General features: G+C 51.4%; 1 pseudogene; it reads left to right on the forward strand.

Moving 5' to 3' along the window:
- Positions 1-864: 864 nt before the first annotated feature.
- LOC118648579 lies at positions 865-1,280 on the forward strand (annotated as a pseudogene).
- Positions 1,281-11,406: the final 10,126 nt, after the last annotated feature.

Consider the following 11,406-nt stretch of genomic DNA (forward strand, 5'->3'; position numbering starts at 1 on the left):
GCACGTACGCGGGGCCAAAGTCCCCCGTCGCGTGTTGCTTTCGCCGTATACCATACGCACGTACGCGGGGCCAAAGTCCCCCGTCGCGTGTTGCTTTCGCCGTATACCATGCGCACGTACGCGGGGCCAAAGTCCCTCGTCGCGTGTTGCTTTCGCCGTATACCATACGCACGTACGCGGGGCCAAAGTCCCCCGTCGCGTGTTGCTTTCGCCGTATACCATACGCACGTACGTACGTACGTACGTTACGCGGGGCCAAAGTCCCCCGTCGCGTGTTGCTTTCGCCGTACGTACGTACGCGGGGTCTCGTCCAACCGACAAGACGAATCCCCAAGCCGAGGGCTGAGTCTCAACAGATCGCAGCGTGGTAACTGCTCTACCGAGTACAACACCCCGCCAGGTACCTAAGTCGTCTACAGACGATTCCGAGTCTCGACATCGAACTCGCGAAACTCATGTTCGACCGTTAGACGCCGCGCCGTCGTAGCGGTGAGATCCCGACGACGGACGATGGCGCCGTACGGCAAACCGGGCTCGTGCGACGACCGGTCCGCAAAGGGGCCGGCCGCCTAGTAGTGTCACATTGTTTTGAGCCTTTCGACTCACGAGACTCCTAGAGATATCATTGCCACCTTTGACTAGAGAGGATACGGCCTTAGAGGCGTTCAGGCATAATCCCACGGATGGTAGCTTCGCACCACCGGCCGCTCGACCGAGTGCGTGAACCAAATGTCCGAACCTGCGGTTCCTCTCGTACTGAGCAGGATTACTATCGCAATGACGAGTCATCAGTAGGGTAAAACTAACCTGTCTCACGACGGTCTAAACCCAGCTCACGTTCCCTGTTGGCGGGTGAACAATCCGACGCTTGGCGAATTCTGCTTCGCAATGATAGGAAGAGCCGATATCGAAGGATCAAAAAGCGACGTCGCTATGAACGCTTGGCCGCCACAAGTCAGTTATCCCTGTGGTAACTTTTCTGACACCTCTTGCTGAAAACTCTTCAAGCCAAAAGGATCGATAGGCCGTGCTTTCGCAGTCTCTATGCGTACTGAACATCGAGATCAAGCCAGCTTTTGCCCTTTTGCTCTACGCGAGGTTCTGTCCTCGCTGAGCTGGCCTTAGGACACCTGCGTTATTCTTTGACAGATGTACCGCCCCAGTCAACTCCCCGCCTGGCAGTGTCCTCGAATCGGATCACGCGGGAGTATTAACGGCGATCGGCCGAGGCCTCACGCCACTCTGACACGCTTGGCTCTAGAACACCGTGACCGCCGGGGCACGAAGCCCTCGGGGCACGCGCTCCGCCCAACCGAGTAGTAAGGAAGGAACGATGAAAGTAGTGGTATTTTCACCGGCGATGTTGCCATCTCCCACTTATGCTACACCTCTCATGTCTCCTTACAGTGCCAGACTAGAGTCAAGCTCAACAGGGTCGTCTTCTTCCCCGCTAATTTTTCCAAGCCCGTTCCCTTGGCAGTGGTTTCGCTAGATAGTAGATAGGGACATTCATTATGACGCAGGCCGCCCGAGGGCGGCTCTACGGTTGCCGCCTCGCCCGTGGTCGGGCATATGCTACACATGAATCCACTACCTTCGCGAAGACCAGGCTGCCCCGAGAAGGGCGATGGAAAAACCCAGCAGTGCCTACGGGCGGATCGTAGGGGTGAGCAGTTTAGCCGTGTGGGGTGCGATAGATCGCACCTCACACGCCCACGGGGAACCACGGGGAGGCCCGCTCATCTGCGTCCCGTCCTGGGCGCACACTCTGACCCTGTTTGTTGGGATACTAAATGGGTTAGGGATGGGGGTAGGGTTGGGAAGCGATGGTGTGTTGTGTGTGTGTGTGTACGTGTAGTGGGTGTATGTCCATCTGTTTTGTCTTGTCTTGTTGTGTTTCGTCTTGTCCTGTCTTGTCCCGTTTATTCCTCGAAGCTCTTAAGCCATAGACATTCCGAGCAGAAGTCCATCAGGGTTTGGAAGGCTTCTTGGGTGGACACAAGATAGTGTGCCCCTCTGGCCATTTCCATTCTTCGATAGGTATGGTTTCTTTTAGCGCCCTCTCTTGGGGCTCGTACTTTATGCAGTCTAATATAAAGTGTTGTATGGTGTCTGCTCCACCGCAGCTACAGCGATCGTCATCCGCGATCCCTAGTGCCGCTAGTTTTTCGCGAAAGTTCCCGTGTCCTGTGAGGACCTGCATGCACCAGTGGTTGGGTTGCAACCACCCCGCACTTAGCCTATCTTCTATTTCTCTAAAGAACGCGAATGTGGTTCGGCCTTTGGTTGATGACTGCCACCTTGCCTGCCACATTTTTATTGCCTCGTTCCTAATGTATTCCTTTGCGTCTTTTCCCCTGTTCCTAACGATGACGCCATTTATTTCCGCGTCCCTATCTTTCCTATTTCGTATGTTGCCCTACGTTCCCTGTGGAGGATTTCCACAGGGATAGTTCCTGCTACTACGCATAGGGACTCTAGTGAGGTGGTGCGGTATGCGTTGGTTGTTGATATAAGGGCTTTGCGCTGTGTGGCCTCTAGGTATTTAATATCCTTCCTTGTGCACAGGTCAGTCCATCCTGTGTTGCATATGTTACTATCGGTGTGAACACCCCCCGGTAAATTACCGCTGTTGTCCTGTATTGTAATCCCCAGTGTGTTTTTGCAAGCCTTCTAAGCTTTCCGAATAGTTTGTTACCTTTCCACTAATTTGTCTACAGTGGGTTCCGACTTTCATGTTTACATCGAAGTGGACCCCAAGGTATTTAACCGACTTTTTAAATTCGATCTTTGACGAGTTACCTATTCTTATTAGTGGTGGTTTGCTATCTAGGGTGGATATTCTCTTGTTACTTTTTCGTTTCCTATCTGGGCGGTTTGCCCTAGTTGGGGCCCTCCGCATCTCGGTACTTCTGAGCATGATGGCTTCAGTTTTCTTTTCCGAGACTTGAAGTTTGGCCGATCTGCACCAGTTTACTATGAGGTTTGTTACACGCTGGCCATTGTCTTCTAGCTCTTTGCGTGAATTGCCTTCGACAATTACGGCGAGGTCATCCGCGTACGCGACGAAGTTGTTTCCTATGCTATCGCTAAGTGTGCTTAGTAGTCTGTTGAACATTATGTTCCAACAGGTCGGGCCAAGTACGGAGCCTTGAGGGCACCCCCTTGTAGCCCGCCTAACTATCCGGGTGTCTTGCGTTTCTATTCCTATTTCTCTATTGCTAAAGTAGTCTTGGAAGACTGTGTATAGATTCGCGGGGCAGCCGTAGTCCTTCAGACCTTTGAGGACCAACGGCCACCATACATTGTCGAAGGCTCCTGTGATATCATACAAATAGCGCTATGGTGTATTTTGCTAGACATAGCAACAATTTTACGTAGTTCAACTATCGCGTCCTCTGTTGATCTTCCCGACATGAACCCGAATTGTCGGTCCGATATGCTAGAGGCTAAGGATATTTCCGTAAGTCGTTGTTTTATAAGTTTTTCGAATAACTTCCCTATCGTGGACAGAAGACAAATCGGTCTATAGGATCTTGGGTCCGATGCATCCTTGTCTTCGCTCTTAAGAAGGGCCCTGAGGCTTCCCACTTTCCATGCTGTCGGAAATACACCCCACTGCAGACATCCGTTTAGCAGTCTCGTGAGTTGTTTAGGGATTAACCCGACTGTTGCCTTTAGCACTCTGGTTTCCACCAGGTCTGGACCTGGTGCTTTGTCGTTCTTAAGCGTTTGGCTACTGTGGCCACTTCTTTCTCCGTGAAGTCTGGGGCGTTGGCCGTATTCGGCGGTGTATTTACACTTCCCCTTATTAGGCTTTGTTCAGGCGTATCTTCGCTTACTATATCCTCTGGGATATGTGTGTTAAGTAAGTGTTCTGCTGTTTCTTCGGTTGTAAATGTGTGGTTTCCTCCTTTCTTTAAGGAGCTAAGAACCTTCTCAATTTTTAATTTGTCCGCTTGCTGGCGGTATATAAACCCCCAAGGTTCTTTGTTTCCTATTGTTGTTACAAAGTCTTGCCAGCTATTTCTTTTAGCCTTCTTGATTTCTTTACTATATTCCCGTAATAGTAGTCGATATTTTAGCAAGGCTTGTTTGTCCTTATTTCCCTTTCGTTGAAGTACTTTCTTTCCCTGTAGACCTCTTTCTTCTTCCTAGTTAGTTCGTCTGACCACCATGGGTTTGACTTCCTAAATAATCGCTTCTTAGGCATGGATTTTTCACATGCTCTATGATTATTGTTGTAAGCGTTTCGGCCATTTCTTCTACCCTGTTTGCTGAGCTTAGCTCTATTACTTCTAATTCATTCTGTGATAGTTCTATTAGGCTTTCCGAGAATAGTTCCCAGTCGGCCTTACGCGGGTTAAATCTATTGGTTTGTCTACGGTGTTCGGTTCCTATTGGTGACGGCTCTAAGCTAATGTCGATCGCTATTGCTCGGTGGTCGCTTGTGCACCAATTCGTCTTATGTTCCAGGCTCTGATAGCCTGGAACATTGGTGGTAACTAGAGTTACATCTATGTATGAAGAGCCATTTGGCGTTTCGAATGTTGGGCCTTGGGCAGCATCGTTCATTATCAATATATTGTGAGCTCTTATAAATGACTCTACCTCTGTGCCCCTGTGGTCTGTGTTTGGGGAACCCCAGGATGAAGAGTGGGCATTTGTGTCTATCGCTATTAGAAGCCTTTGGCCTCCCAGGGATTGTAGCACTTTCTCAAGGTGTGCGAGATGTTTACCGATTTCGTCCCTGTATTGGAAGTAGCATGAAGCTACGTAAACGATGTGCTATTAGCTTTAATTTCTGCACAGGCGCAGTGCGTCGTGCTAAGTTGTGGGATGAACAGGATTTGTATTTTGGGATTACTTATTGCAACCATTGCTTGAGGACGTTGCGTGCTAATGGCTGCTGTTTTCATCCCGATGCCAAGACCACAAAATGTATAACTCTTACCTTCCTTTCTTGCGTACGGTTCCTGTAGTAGTAAGATGTCTATGTGTTTTTCCGGGATGATGTGACGGGTTTCGCCTGTTACCGCGATTGAGCGGCGCATATTTAATTGAAGAATACGTATTGTCTGCGCTTGTGTACTCTTTTTGTTTTTACTGTTTCTATTTCTATTTCTACCCATGCAAAAGTTAATTCCAGGGACGAAAATCGGTCGCCCCCCGGGTTACGCCCTTTCCGGGGGGAAGGCTAAATTCAACAGAAGAGCGCCCGGTATCCTGAGGTGGCTACTAACGACTGGTCTACCCCCCAGCCATGCATCCCTTCGCCGCGCCAGAGCTTGGGATTAGGGTTAGGGTTTCAGGGGAATTTATATACGGGCAAGGGAAGGGGTCCGATCCCCCGGCCTCACCCGGGATCACGGTTTCGGTGATTAATGGGTTTCCGGGTGAGTACGCCCGCTGTTAAGCCTATAAGCGTCTCGGGACCCAAAACTTGCTTCCTTTAGCCGCCCTTCCGGGTGCATTAGGATAGCGCCAGGCATTCCCTTTTCCGTCACCTTCTCCGCGCGCAGCTCCCCCCGGGGCCGCACTCTCGGTGACTATGTCTCCGGAGGGCCCTCCGAGAGGCCATACGCGGGCGCGGCCTTAGGCCGCCGTTGAGGCCCGGCTCTTGCGTGTTGCGGCCAGGAGGATAGCTCTGGCTTTTAACGTGATATGCCCTTCAGAGCGAATCGTCCTGAGGGCAGTCACATTGTTGCCTCGCTTGCTCATACGTGGTCATCCTCGAGGTTCCCATTTCTCGCCGTGGTAAGCAAGGTCCGGGATGGCGATACGTTGCCTTAACTCAGCCTGCCCGGGCGGGATCCCAAGCACCGGGTCCCGGGCACTGCGTCCCGGGGTAACCGGGCCTCAGGGCCACCCGTGGCCTGCCGGCACGTGTCGTGCAAGTTGCTGGCTTCCATTTAAGTGTACTGGGGATGTACGAGTAATGCCAGTGGCTCGGTATGCCCCTCGGGGCGCCAGGGTTACCTTTGGGGGGTGAGGCTCCCGCGGGTTGGTTCGTTGAGCAGCGTGACATGCCTCTAATAGCGGTCTCGGTCTTAAGCTAGCGCGTTGGTTTTCCGCGTGTTGCTTTCCGATTTCCGCCAAAATTTGCCGCGTGCCACCTCTCTATGTTAGGCGCGATCTGCCCCTACATGACCAGGCCACGATCGGGGCTATGCAGCGTATCAAGATGTTCCGGCGGCAGCGTTTTGCCACGCCCGGTAGCGTTTGCTCCGGTGGTGGGTTGACCACCACACACGGCAGCATTAGCCCCGGTGGCAGGGCTGCCGCATCTCGGCAACATTTGGGGAAGTCGTTTGATCCGTTGGGTAACGGTCAGGTTTGACCTCCTGACAGTCCGGTCCCGGCCGCAGTTGCACCGCAGCTCAGGGACTTTCTTGTCTTATTTTGCCTTCAGCAAAAAGCCCCCGGAGGCCAGGCCTCAACAGGGGCTGTTTCGCTTTCAGCAAAAAGCCCCCGGAGGCCTGGCCTCAACGGGGGCTGATATGCTGCATAATATGAGAATTGCGAACACCACCTATCTTTAGGAGTGGTGCTCAGCAGTGTCTCATATAGGAGTGCGGGCGCTAACCTAACTCTCGGAGAGAGGAGTCAGCGCCCAGCTACGTCCTAGCTCCAATGTTCCGACGGCAGGTGACGCTCCACCATACAGCAACATTGGTGCTCTTGGGCCACCTCCCGCTCACGCGACCGGTCGAGTCGGCACAGGAAAGCAGTCAGCGTGCGTCACGACCGTAAAAGACGGCCACGCTTAACCGCTTTCTGGCCTGCACATCGGACCAGTCCCATGAGCGCGCCTGGAGGCGGCCCGTTACTGGGGCTTTTGGATTGGCTCGGGCGAGCAGGCGAGCTCAGCACCGGAGTATTCCATGACCCCTTGTGATCGCATACAAATTCGAGGCGACTCGCTCGAAGGCTTGATAGGAATTGCCGTGTAGCATTAATTAAATGCTTGGCACATGGATTTCTGTGCCTCTTTAAAAGGGGGGGGTATTTCTTTCGCTTGGTCCGTGTTCTATGAATGGGAGTTGATGTATTTTCGCGCTTCAACGACTCTTTAGTGTCACTTAGGAACTGGTCGTTGAGCGTCCAACACTGCGTGTGCGTGCCACATAAGAGTCATTTATTCTCTCGAAGTCGACTCGTGGCAATGCTGTGTTTGAAAGTAGATAGGGACAGTGGGAATCTCGTTAATCCATTCATGCGCGTCACTAATTAGATGACGAGGCATTTGGCTAAATTCTGCGCGACTTCCATCGCCGCGGACTTTCCATTTTTGTTCTGGATGGTCTCCAGCAACAACAGAGCCCCGGCTGAGGGCGCCTGGCAAGTTGGCTGTTTGGCGCCCTATGTTTGCACGGGGCTCCCAACAGTGATAATGATAAATTGGATTAATAAGTAATGTTCCTTTTCGTTCATTTTACCTTGCTCGTATTCGTACTATCTAGATTCCGACCTGACTGTACGAAGTCTGAAACCCGTCTGACTGACCTGCCAGGGAACTCTTGCCATGGGCAGGAAAATTAGCCAAAAACAGAGTTCTCTAACTTTGAGAAAGCGGGAGTTAGCCGGGCGTACTTTTCGGTATCGCCCGTTACCGGGAAAGACCTCGTGGAGGTTCCCGCCCAGAGTTGTCCGGTCCGTGAAAGACATACTCTGGCTCTGCCGCCGTGGCACACCGTTCCTTGGTTCGGGGCCTTACGACTCGCACTGCTAGCCTTACCACATCGCATCTTATGCAGAGTTTAATAAATATTCATAAATAAATAAATAAGTAAAAAAAAAAAAAAAAAAAAAAAAAACAACTTGCAATTGATGCGGCTTACGCCAATGTCATAGTATAAAATGGTTCTCCTTCTAGTTTGGGTGTAAAGTGCCCTCGCTGTCCGGATCCCCCGATGTCCTGCAGTAAAAGGCCATAAAGCGGCATAAATAAATAAATAAATAAATAAATAAATAAATAATAAAATCATGTTATCCGTGGTCCACTCCTGTGGCACCACTTCGTTCAATCATTATTGGCTAGCAGGCTATTTGGTCGGAAGTTTTTAACCGACCAGGCTGGGGGCCCTCGCCGGCCTACGAGGGGCATCGTAATCCATGAACATGTGGTACTGCTCAATGGAATTACGTAGCGCTATCATCGATATTGTGATGAGCGTTTTGCGGTCTGTTATTTTTAACTTTGCCAGATTTTTGACCGTCTCCTTGGGCATAGCCCCTTGCGTTCCTACCACAATTGGTAGGACTTCTGCAGACACCGCTCCTAATTCGTGCCGCAGGTGAGGTAGCAGTCGGCTATATTTTTGCAGCTTGTCTTTGTGTCCCTGAGCAAGGTAATCATTGTCCTCGTGGCGGACTGTCACATCGACCACTTGGACCCCTTTCTGGCTCTGTATCACCAGATCGGGTTTGAGATTCCCGCCCGAGGGCAACCTGAAGGTAGGTTCCCTCGTTACCGCTACCTCTTTGTCCTGTTTGACCATTCTCTCGATAATTAGGTCTTTTATTTCATCATGACGGCGGATCGTATGCTCCTTCATAACTGTGCATTGCCCCAATATATGCGCTAACGTTTCGGGCTGTGTCTTACATTTTCTGCACCTTACGTCCGCCGTCAGGCCGGCTCTATGTAAAACCGTTTTGTTTGCAGTGGTGTTGGTGCGCATTTTAAGAGCCGTTATAAATCTGCATGGTTTTAGGAGCGTAGGATTGTACAACCATGCGTTTCCTATTCTATCATCAGTGCAGGACTTCACTGATTTGCCTTGCGACACCAGAGCCGACCACGATGCGAGCTCTTTCTTCTTCGCATTGATTTTAAAGTGCCGTATTCCCTCCGTTGTTACCGGCCAGTTGATTCGTGCGGACGCTGCTAGGCTCTTGAGACGGTTCACCATGCCTGCCGCGTCCGCTAGAGCTCGCATCACTGAATCCGGAGATTCTATAAATTTCAATCCTGCCCTCAAGCCGGAGCCCACCACCAAAAACTCCAGCTTGGGGAAACCTAGTCCCCGTCTCTCTTGCCGCAGTATAAAATCCATCGGCTGTCGACTGCGGCAAGTGGTAAATATCCTTGATCACTACTCGCAGCTCCTGGTCAAGTTGCCTAAGTAAAGTGACTGGCGGCAACGCCAGCACTAACTGATACAAGTAGTGTGGGACTAGGTAAGTGGAGATTAGGTTTACCTTTTGGTGCGGTTTCAACGCCAGCTTTTTAATACGCTGTAGCGTTGTGCAGAGATCTCGCTTTAGGCTCTTTATGTCAATTCCTGCCCAAGGAGATATTCTCCACCACAAGGTATTTTTATCGTGGTATCCGCATCCGCGTACGGCATACCTTCTCCACTATGTAATGCCAGACCGGGATCTGCTAGGTACCAGGAGTCGTTGTCGTTACGATGCGAAAGGTTCGCGCATTTGGCTGCCGAAATGCTCAACCTAGCCCCCTTAGTATGCCTCCGCAAACAACCCAGCAGATTGCTAGCTTGTGGTGCTGTGCGTGCCGTTTAAAATACTATCGTCGGCGAACGCTTAGCACTGATACCATTTTGGTCATTATTAATTTTATAACCCGGCTGGCTTTCCAGCGCCGCCAACATTGGTTCCATCACCAAGTTGAATATTAAAGGCGACATGGGTCTCCTCCTGCTTAACCCCGCGCTGGATATTTATCTTTATCTCCTCGCTTCCATTCTTTATAGTAGTGTGCACATCCTTGTAGGAGTCTACCACGAGCCGCACACTAGCGGGTAGCCCCTTTTCCTACGCAGCGCTTCTCCAATTATCTCGTGTGGTATTGTATCGAATGCTTTGGAGACGTCCAATTGCACTGCGACCAGGCCTTCTGTCATTTTCGAGTGCCCTCAGCAACTCGCTAAGGATGTGCACGTTGTTGAAGCATCCTGCTTCTGATGTGAAGCCTTTTTGTCTTCTATTTACATCGACGCTCCTCCGCAACTTCTGGTCAACGATCCCCCCAGTATATCGTGCCAGTATCGAACTTATAGTGATCGGTCTATAATTGGTAACGTTGGTAACATCCTGACCGTCTTTCGGTAAGAGCGTCGTTCTATTTTTCTCCAGGCTGATGGTTGATATCCACGGACCATTATAATATTGAAACCATAGCCTGAGGATTTCTTTGGCCGTGGCTGTACCAATATCCTTTTTGGTCAGTCCATCGGGCACCTGCCGCTACATTTGTCTTGGTTCTTGCTAGCCTTTTCGTCAGTTCTGTTGTCGTTATAGGGTCCAAGACCCTATCTAGCTCCTGTTCTGCTTCTGGAGCACCTAGTTTTGGGAGGTTAGTGTGGGCCTTTGTTCCCCACACGGAGCCGTACAGGTTTTGAATATCGACTGTCGCCAGTTCGCTACGCGATTGCTGGGTCCAGTCGATTACCCTCCTTAAGAGAGTCATAGTTACTCCCGCCGTTTACCCGCGCTTGCTTGAATTTCTTCACGTTGACATTCAGAGCACTGGGCAGAAATCACATTGCGTCAACACCCGCGAGGGCCATCGCAATGCTTTGTTTTAATTAGACAGTCGGATTCCCCTAGTCCGTGCCAGTTCTGAGCTGAGCGTTGAATGGCGGCCGAAGAGGACGACCACGACGGCTCGCGCCGCCACGGAAGCCTCGCAGCAAGGAAGATCCGCGGGAGGCCAAGGCACGGGACCGAGCTCGGATCCCGCGTTCGGCGCGAGAACACCGAGCGTTCACCTCGCCCAGGCCCGGCACGTCAGCCAGACCCGCTTCCCCGACCAAGCCCGACACGCCCCGCTCCTCAGAGCCAATCCTTATTCCGAAGTTACGGATCCAATTTGCCGACTTCCCTTACCTACATTAGTCTATCGACTAGAGGCTCTTTACCTTGGAGACCTGCTGCGGATATGGGTACGAACCGGCGCGACACCTCCACGTGGCCCTCTCCTGGATTTTCAAGGTCCGAGGGGAAGATCCGGACACCGCCGCAACTGCGGTGCTCTTCGCGTTCCAAACCCTATCTCCCTGCTAGAGGTTTCCCAGGGAACTCGAACGCTTATACAGAAAAGAAAACTCTTCCCGGATCTCCGACGGCGTCTCCAGGTCATTTTGGGTTACCCCGACGAACACTCTTACGAGGGCCCGAATTGTATGCGGTTCCGCTGCCGGGTTCCGGAATAGGAACCGGATTCCCTTTCGCCCGACGGGCGTGTGTCAGCCATATCTCTCTCACGCTCGTATTAAAGAAAAAAAATTAATAACGAACGTGCGTGCGACACTAGAGTATCTGTACGCCGTCATTGACATAGGATTTCTCCTAGGGCTTAGGATCGACTGACTCGTGTGCAACGGCTGTTCACACGAAACCCTTCTCCACGTCAGTCCTCCAGGGCCTCGCTGGAGTATT

The sequence above is a fragment of the Monomorium pharaonis genome, unplaced genomic scaffold (assembly GCF_013373865.1).
Source record: "Monomorium pharaonis isolate MP-MQ-018 unplaced genomic scaffold, ASM1337386v2 scaffold_526, whole genome shotgun sequence".
NCBI classification, from domain to species: Eukaryota; Metazoa; Arthropoda; class Insecta; order Hymenoptera; family Formicidae; genus Monomorium; species Monomorium pharaonis.